The sequence below is a fragment of the Solanum dulcamara genome, chromosome 6 (assembly GCF_947179165.1).
Source record: "Solanum dulcamara chromosome 6, daSolDulc1.2, whole genome shotgun sequence".
Taxonomy (NCBI): Eukaryota; Viridiplantae; Streptophyta; class Magnoliopsida; order Solanales; family Solanaceae; genus Solanum; species Solanum dulcamara.
Genome location: NC_077242.1, coordinates 22,431,476 through 22,441,397, shown reverse-complemented (window position 1 = coordinate 22,441,397; position 9,922 = coordinate 22,431,476).

The window sequence follows — 9,922 nt, the reverse complement described above, 5'->3', positions numbered from 1 at the left end:
TCTCATCAGTGATGGTTGTTGGTTAGAGAAACTTTCCAATAAAGTAAAGTTATCTTGTTTTAAGTTTTGCTCCTATTGCATTTTTCATTGTAAAGTTTGACTAACTTTTACCTCACGTTTATGTCTCATTTTAAGTCGAGTTATGTTCAGTATTTCATGTTCAGTTATCTATTTTATTCAACCATTTTACATGCTTACATTCCATGTACTCATGTCATTCGGCGCTGTATCTTTTTATTATTCAAATACAAGTGCTTAAGATCATCAACAGGCGCATCGGTGAGATCATTCATCCATCAGTTTTGGTGAGACCTCCTTGCTACGGAGGACTCTTTGTAGTCATTTTGAGTATTTTTAGTATTAGTTGTCATTAGAATTTTGTGGTAGCTGGAGTTCTAGTTCCGTCACCCATCATCAGCTTTAGAGGCTTCATGGACACAATTAGAGGATCAATTTGATGTTATCTTTTCAGAAATTCTTGAAATCCTTTTTAGTACTTTATGAATTATTTTTAGACTATTATTTTAAATTTTATTTTTATGTTTAAGATCTCACCCATTTAAACTTCCGCAAGTCACATGGAGTTGTTTGACTATTGTTAGCTAGGTCAAGAATTTTCTTGGGACCAACAATAATTTTTGAGTGTCGGACAAGTCCAGGGTGTAGGCTCAGTGCATGAAAAACTTGGTATCAAATCCCAAAGTTTCAAGTGTCCTAGGATGTCTATGAATTCATGTCTAGTAGAGTCCTTATCGGCGTAAAGCATGCCACTTCTATAGTGGGAAGGCTTTAGGACATTATGAATTTGTCTCACTTCTTTCATGCTTCAGTGTGTGCGATAGAGTATAAATCTATAAAAACTTTTTCTAAATTCGTGCATTCACGTGTTATAGATCATGCGTCCAAAAAGAGCAATTGGACGCCCAATGCAAACAAGGAACAGAGGACGTCTCATCAGATAGGATGAAAACTAGCAAGAGCCTCAAGTTTCTTCAGGGATAAGGGGTCCAGTTGTGCTTGCTGAGCAGCCACCACAAGCTAAAGTAACTAATATCGAATTTGTAGTACTATCTAGATGTTGTCTCAAGCTATGACCACCCAAGTTAGCCGACAAAAAGCAAGCTGATAGGATGGTTTAGATAATTCAAGAGTTCAGAAATTTCTAAGGATGAATCCACCAGAGTTTACTAGATCTGCACTCAATGAGGACCCACAAAAATTTATGTATGAGCTTCAAAAGTTGTTTCAAGTTATGCATATTACTGATGTAGAATATGTTGAACTTACTACATATCATCTCAAGGGTGTGGCAAGGGTATGGTTCAATCAGTGGATTAAGACAAGGGGAGATGATGCACCACTCTTAAGCTGGGCTATGTTCAAAGATGCTTTCTTAGGATGTTTCTTTCCTCAAGAGCTAAGGTAAGCCAAGGTAAGAAAGTTCCTTAACCTGAAACAAAATTCTATGAGTGTGCAGGAATACAACCTCAAGTTCACCCAATTATCCTATTATGCTCTAAAATGGTAGCTGATTTGAGGAGCAAGATGAGCTTGTTCTTGTCGGGACTCTCTCGCTTGTCGAGTAAGAAGGGTAAGATAGCTATGTTAATTGGGGATATAGCATCAAGTTGAGGAGGATAAGCTAAAAGATGGGGAGTAATTTCACAATAAGAGGGCTAAGACATCAAACCATGCATTTGACAAGCAAAGGACCGTAAATGAAAATCGACCATTTTTTCAGCAAAGGTCATCTGGACTTGCACCATCATCGGCTAGTGCGCCTGCACCTAGAAATAGAAATGATCAGAGGTCATATAATTTTTGAGCTCACAATTCTCATCGCCAGGAAGTGTAGCTCAAGGATCTTCTCAAAATCCAGCTAGTGGAAAATATGGTAACCCCCATTCGGGAGAGTGTCATCTTGGCACTGATTGTTGTTATAAGTGTGGTCAAGTGGGTCACTTTTCTAGAGAATGTTTGACATGGAAGTAGGGTAATAGGGGAAGCAAGGCCCAATCATCTTCAATAATACTATTCGAATGGTTTTACCAAAGGGGTGCTACTTTAGTAACAAGAGGAGGTCCAAACCATTTGTATGCTATGTCTAGTCAAAAAGATCAGGAGAACACGCCAGACATCATTACTGGTATGCTTAAAGTCCTTTCTTATGATTTTTATGCATTACTTAATTTGGGTGTAACTTTGTCCATTATGACTCCTTATGTAGCTGTGAAGTTTGGGATCCGTTCCAAACATCTTCTAGAGATCTTTAGTGTTTCTACTCATGTTGGTAAGTCTATTCTAGTTAAAAGAATCTATAAATATTGTACAATTTCCATCCATCATAAAGACACCACAACCAACTTAGTTGAGTTAGATATGGTAGATTTTGATGTTATCTTAGGTATGGACTGACTTTATGCTTGTTATGCCTCAGTTGATTGTAGAACTCGATTTGTCAAATTTTAATTTCCAAATGAGCCATGCATATAGTGGAAGAGTAGTATAGCAGTGCCCAAGGGTCGGTTCATTTCATACCTTAAGGCTAGAAAGTTAGTTTCTAAGAGGTGTGTTTACCACATTATTTGAGTTAGAGATGATAGTGTGGAGTCACCATCCATTCGGTCAATTCCAATCGTAGATGAGTTTCCTAAAGTCTTTCCTAACAATTTACCTAGAGTCTCTCCAGACCAAGAGATAAACTATCAAGCCTTAAGAGGGTATGCTAGGCGTGGTTGGCACTCAGAGACCATTGTTGGCCCCAAGTGAACCACTTGGTCCAATCATTCGTTCAATCACATAAGTAGAACACTTAATATAACTCAAAAGAAACTACATAAGTAAATCTCGTCTCATACGAATATAGTTTCTTTTGAGTTATATTGAATTTTTCGCTGGTGTGATTGAACGAGTGATTGGACTGAGTGGTTTGCTTGGGGACAACAATGGTCTCTGAGTACCCTCTCGGGGCCTAAAAAATTTAGTATCAGACCATAGAGTTTAAGAATCTTAGGGTGTCTATAAAACCGTGTCTAGTAGAGTCTTGCTTATAGGTGCGTCGTGCACTACACTTATAATAAGGAGGATACAGAACTTTAGGAATTATTTCACTTCTTTATATTTTGAGTTCGTGCGAAAGAGTTTAACTCTAAAAAGTTCTTTCTTAATTTGTGCATTTACACATTTGCAGATAATGCCTCCTAAACTTACCACTATCCAGAGGAACACGGCCAGCACCAAGGTTTCACAATCTGAGATACCTCACCTTCTAAAGTGAGAACTAGGGGTCGACCTACCCAATCTATGGAGGAAACCCAAATGCCTACTATACTGCCCCGCTCCTACTTTAGAGGCAGATTTTAGAGGAGCTATTTCCATGCTCACTCAGTTGGTAGCTGCCTAGAGGAGTAATTAGAGTTCACCAGTTCCTAGCTCTATCTCTCAAGAGATGTCAACTTCTGTGAGAATCCTAGATTTCTTGAGGATGAACCCACCGGTCTTTACGGGTTCTAAGGTTAAGGAGGACCCCAGAATTTCATCAATGAGATGTAGAAGATATTGAAAGCAATATATGCTATTGAGGTTGAGGGAGTTGAGTTGGTTTTCTATTAGCTCAAGGATGTGGTGAATGTGTGGTATAATCAATAAGAGAAGAGTTGTGGAAAGGATGCTGAGCCTGCCATATGGGATGAATTTGAGGGTGATTTCCTCAATCATTTATTTCCTAGAGAATTGATAAAAGCCAAGTTTGAAGAGTTTGTGAACCTGAAATAAGAAGGAATGACAGTGAAAGAGTATGGTCTTAAGTTTATGTAGCTGTCCAGATATGCTCCGTAGATGATCTTAGATATGAGATCAAAGATGAGGAAATTTGTCTTTGGAATGAGCAAACATGTGAAGAAGGACTGTAAGGTGACACTGTTGATTTTAGACATGAATATTTCCAGGTTGATGGTGTATGCACAACAAGTAGATGATGATAAGAAGAAAGATAGGGAAGAGCACTTGAGAAAGAAAGCCAAGTCACTGGGGCATGAGAACGAGCATAAATAAGGTAATGGAAACAAATCCTTCTTTTAGAAGAGGTCTTTTAAGTATGCTCCATCTACCCCCAACCACAGGTATGATCAAAAGTCACAGAGCCACCAGAATTTCAAAGCTCAGGATTCTCAATCCCAAGCTAGTGTGACTCCAGGGTCGAAAGGAAAGCCACTTTGTGGTAAGTGTGGTAAAATCCACTTGGGAGAATGCCGAGAGGGAGGTAATAGTTGCTACAAATATGGTAACATAGGCCATTTTTTAGTATAAGTGTCTGATGTAAGGCGATAGAGCCCAATCCTCTACTGCAGCACCCTCAGCTAGAGGTAATCAAAGAGGTACCACTTCAGGTACGGGTAGAGGTTCAAATCGCCTATATGCTATGGCTATATTCTAGGATCAGGAGAACTCCCTAGATGTCGTCATTGGTATACTTCGAGTCTTCTCTTTCGATTTTTATACTTTACTTGATCCAGGTGACACTTTGTCATTTGTAACCCCTTATGTGGCTAATAAGTTTGATAAAATCCCTAAGTGTCTTCTTGAGCCTTTAAGTGTGTCTACTCTTGTTGGTAAGTTTATATTAGCTGAGAGGTTCTATATAGATTGTACTGTGTTAATCTATCACAGGGATACCATAACTGACTTAGTTAAGTTGGACATGGTTGATTTTGATGTGATTCATGGTATGGATTGACTTTATGCCTGTTATGCCTCTGTTGATTGTAGGACTCGTATTGTTAAGTTCAAATTCCTAAATGATCCTATCTTAGAATAAAAGGGTAGTCATGTTGCGATAAATTTATTTCTACCTTAGAGCTAAAAATTTAATCTTGAAAGGATGTATTTATACATCGTGCGAGTTAAAAATGATAGTGTAGAGTCTCCATCTCTTGAGTTAGTCCCGATTGTTAATGAGTTTTTTGAAGTCTTTTCTGATAATTTGTGTGAAGTCCCTCCTGATAGGGAGATTGACTTTGGGATTGATGTCCTTCCCGATACGAATCCTATCTCCATTCTGCCATATAGAATGGCTTCCATTGAGATGAAAGAATTGAAAGAACAGCTGAAAGATCTCCTAGATAAGAGATTTATTAGGCCGAGTGTCTCATTTTGGGAAGCTCTTTTCATTTTAGTGCAAAGGAAAGATGGTTCCCTCAAAATGTACATTGACTATCGACAACTGAATAAGGTCACCATAACGAACAAGTATCCCCTTCCTAGAATAGATGATCTTTTTGAACAACTTCACGGTGTCACTTATTTCTCAAAGATAGACCCTAGATCAGGCTATCATCAATTGAAAGTGAGGGGGTGTGACATTCCAAAGACAGCTTTCCAAACCTGATATGGTCACTTTGAATTTTTTGTTATGTCTTTTGGTTTGACTAACACTCCTGCAACATTTATAGACTTGATGAGTCGAGTGTTCAAACAGTATTTGGACATGTTTGTGATTGTGTTCATCGATGACATATTGATCTACTCTAGAAATGAGGAGGAGCATGCCAATCATCTCAGAATTATTCTTCAGACTCTCAAAGATAGGAAGTTGTATGCTAAGTTTTCAAAGTGTGAATTTTGGCTTGCTTCCATAGCATTCTTAGGACATGTTGTATCTAGTGAGGGTATATGATTTGATTTGCAGAAGATTGAGGTAGTAAAGAACTGCCCAGACCCACGTCCCCAACTAACATAAGAAGTTTCTTAGGCTTGGCTTATTACTACCGGATGTTTGTTGAGGTTTTTTATCTATATCATCTCCGTTGACTAAGATGACTCAGTATATGCCTGTGAGAAATATTTTCAAGAGATGAAAATGAGGTTGACTATTGCTCTAGTTTTTTTCCTAACCAAGAGAATGAATGGTTTTGTGATCCATTGTGATGCGTCCAGAGTATGATTGGGCTATGTATTGATATAGAAGGGTAAGATTATTTCATATGCTTCCAGAAAGCTTAAGATTTATGAGAGGGACTACCCAACTCATGACCTTGAGTTAGCAGCCATAGTGTTCGCTCTCAAGATTTGACGTCATTATCTCTATGGAGTGCATGTTGATTTATTCACTGATCACAAGAGCCTGCAATATTTTTTACTTAGAAATAGCTAAGCTTGAGGCAGAGGAGATGGCTTGATTTGCTCAAATATTATGATATGATTATCCTCTACCACCTAGGTAAATCTAATGTGGTTGCTGATGCTCTTAGCAGGTTATCTATAGAGAGCACTGCCCATATAGAAGAGGAAAAGAAAGAGTTGGCTAAAGGGTTGCATAGACTTGCACGTTTGGTAGTTCAACTTATTGACTCTACTGAGTATGGGGCTATTGTTCAGAATGGTTTCGAATTATCCATGGTAGTTGAAGTGAAGGAAAACAAGAACAAGACCCCATTCTCCTCCAATTGAAAGAAGATATTCACAAGTAGAAGGTAATGGCTTTTGCAAAATGGGCAGATGGAGTGTTGAGGTGTCAAGGGAGATTGTGTATTCCAAGTATTGATGGCATTCGAGAATGAATCATGGTAGAGGCCCATAGCTCTAGATATTCCATCCATCCAGGTTCTACAAAGATGTACCACGACTTTAGTGAAGTATATTGGTGGAGTAGAATGAAGAGATATATATCAAAGTTCGTGTCCAAGTGCCCAAATTGCCAACAAATCAAGGTTGAGCATAAAGGACCTGGTGGTGTGGCTTTGAGTATTGATCTAAAATGGAAGTGGGAGATGATCAATATAAACTTCATTACAGATTTACCATGATCCCGAAGGCAGCATGACTCTATTTGGGTGATTGTAGATAGGATGACTAAATCAGCTAATTTCTTACCGGTCAAGACTACGGATATCACAGAGGACTATGCCAGATTGTATCTTTAGGTAATTGTCAGACTTTATGGGGTTCCTTTGTCTATCATCTCAAATAGAGGAGCCAATTCACTGCTCAGTTTTGGAAGTCCTTCCAAAAAGGTTTGGATTCAAGAGTGAACCTTTGCATTGCTTTCCATTAGCAGAACATGGACAGGAAGAGCATACAATTCAGAATTTGGAGGATACATTGAGAGCCTATGTCATCGACTTCAAAGGTAATTGGTATGATCATTTACCTCTTATTGTGTTTGCGTATAATAATAGCTTCCATTCAAGTAGTCAAATGACTTTTTATGAAGCTCTATATGGAAGGAGATGTAGATCACTAGTTGGTTGGTTTGAAGTTGGTGAAGCTGAGTTGATTGGACCAGACTTAGTTGACCAGGCCATGAAAAAGGTGAAAATCATCCAAGAGAGGTTGAGGACTGCATAGAGTCGCCAAAAATTCTACACTGATGTTAGGAGAAGGGATTTGGAATTTGAAGTGCATGATTTTGTATACTTGAAGGTTTCACTGATGAAAGGTGTGATGAGATTTGGGAAGAAAGGGAAGCTTAGTCCCTGCTATATATCATATAATGAAGAGGATTGGTAATGTAGCCTATGAGTTGGAGTTGCCATCAAATTAATAACTATTCATCATGTGTTTCACATCTTTATGCTGAAGAAGTGTTTGGGAGATCCCTCACTTGTTGTTCCAATGGAGAACATTGGGGTGAAAGAGAGTTTGACTTGTGAAGAGATTTTGGTCCAGATCCTTGATCATCAGGTTCAAAAATTGAGAACTAAAGAGGATACATCTGTCAAAGTTCTATGGTGAAATCAGTTTGTTGAAGAGGCTAAATGGGAAGCTAAAGAGGATATGAAAGTTAGATACCCTCATCTATTCGTGCTTCCTAATGAAGATATTGATGGTAACATTTCTTTTCCTATCTCTGAGTTGATATTCATTCCGAGTTTGAGTATATAATGGGTATTCTTGAGTCCGAGTGGTTGATTATTTGAACGTGTAAGTGTCTGAGTATTTGAGTTCTTGATTGTATTCATGCCTCGAGTAAACCCTTAGCTTGGTCTTCATTCAAGGATGAATGATCCCAAAAAAGAAATATTATAACACCCCGTGTTATTCTATCCTAGATTGAGTTCGAGGACTATGAGAAAAGTTGAGAAAATGAGATGATCTAGTGGACCACAAAGTGTCACCTACGATCCATTGAGATTTCTACGAGTCGTAGGGATGATTCCTAGGTCCTTCCAACAATTAGTAATTTTTTAAATTATAAAAACCTTCCTATGAGTGACCTTATGACTCGTAAAGATTTTTACGAGTCGTATAAAGGGTAGAACCCCTTGGCACTTAGCCAATTTCAGATTTTCAGGTTTTTCCCATGAGTGGAAATGACGACTTATCAAGAGTCTACAACTCGTAAGAGGGACTCGTAGACAGTGTCACAATTCCAGTAGATACTGGAATTTGTACCTAAGGTCTACGATTGGGTCCTATGACCCATAAAACTTTCTAAAACTTGTAGAAAGGGGTCCATAGATCCCAAGCCCTATTCCAAACGAAATCTTACAAATGGCCGTTACAACCTGTCTCAGGGTCTATGACCCGTAGAAGGTAGTTGTATACCCATTGTATAATTTCTAGTGGTGTCCAATTTTGGACCTAGGCTTCTACGATTGGTCTTCTACGACTCTTGGATTACTTTACCACTCGTAGAATGACCTATAGATGTCCAAAGTCAGTTTTTAATAAAGGGTAGTTTGGTCTTTTTCCACCCTTTCCAAACTATAACCCAGACCTTTTGGGGCTATTTTGAATCCCTTATCAGTACCCTATATGCCTAAACTCTCATTAACACATAGAATTAATTGAGAGCAAGGATTAGAAAGGAGAAAAATACTAGGGTTCAAGCGTTCAACTTTTGTTCGTCAAAGTTTTGATTATTCTTTAATTTCTAGGTATGTAATGCTTATCTGAACGTTGAACTAAGTTCGTCCACGTGCCCTACATCTTCTTTGAGTCGTATTGATCCTTGATTTCTAAATGTTCATATGATTTGAGTGTTTTGATGCATTTTATAATCCTAGTGAGTTTTTGTATATAATATTCGATCAAGTCTTGATGATGTCAATAAGTTGAGTATTTGAAATACGTTCATGTCTTCACTCACATGAACCCTAATTAAATTTTTGCATTTAAACACTATATGCATTGATTGAGTCTTATAACATGATTTGTGTATGTTTTGAATGAAAATGAGTTGAGTCGAGATAGTGTTTCAAAGTAATATTATTTAAACTTAAGTATTTTGAGTATGAATGATTATTTTGATATAGAGTTTTGATGGGATACGAATGAGTTTAAAACCATGTTTTAAATGAAAGAATTGATGATTGAGATAGGATTGAATTGATTAGAGTCCAAGGGGACTAGAGGAGATGACTTGCATAAATTGATTGATTTGACTTATGAGCATATTGAGTTTTGGGATGGGTATTGAGAACAAAATTGGGTAAGGGTAAGTAACAACTCAAATCCCATAAACTATATAGCCAGCGTAGGATGGAGGTTAAACCTCTTATGTCTCAAAATAGGACTTGATTGATTATGAATCTAATGATAGTGATTCATCCCTTATCTTGGCAGTGTATTGGATGGATGTGGCAATGACATCACTATGTTAGAGAATGTTACACCCCAAAAATGTTTAAGCTAAAAACCGAGCCATTCTTCTTATTTGTATAGGCCCGAGCCTGATGAATTCTAATTGTATATATATATATATATATATATATATATATATTTTAGGATCAATTCTTAAGTATTTGAAGTATATACTAGAGGTGAATTAGGGTCATGAGTAACCTCTAGTACTAAGTCGAGTTCAAAGATCCATTATCGATTGAGTTTTCGTATAAGATCATATAAGGGTAAACTTCAAATGACCCTAACTTTTAGAATATTAAGACTTAGGTGGCCATGACTATCCAATTAAAGGTATTAG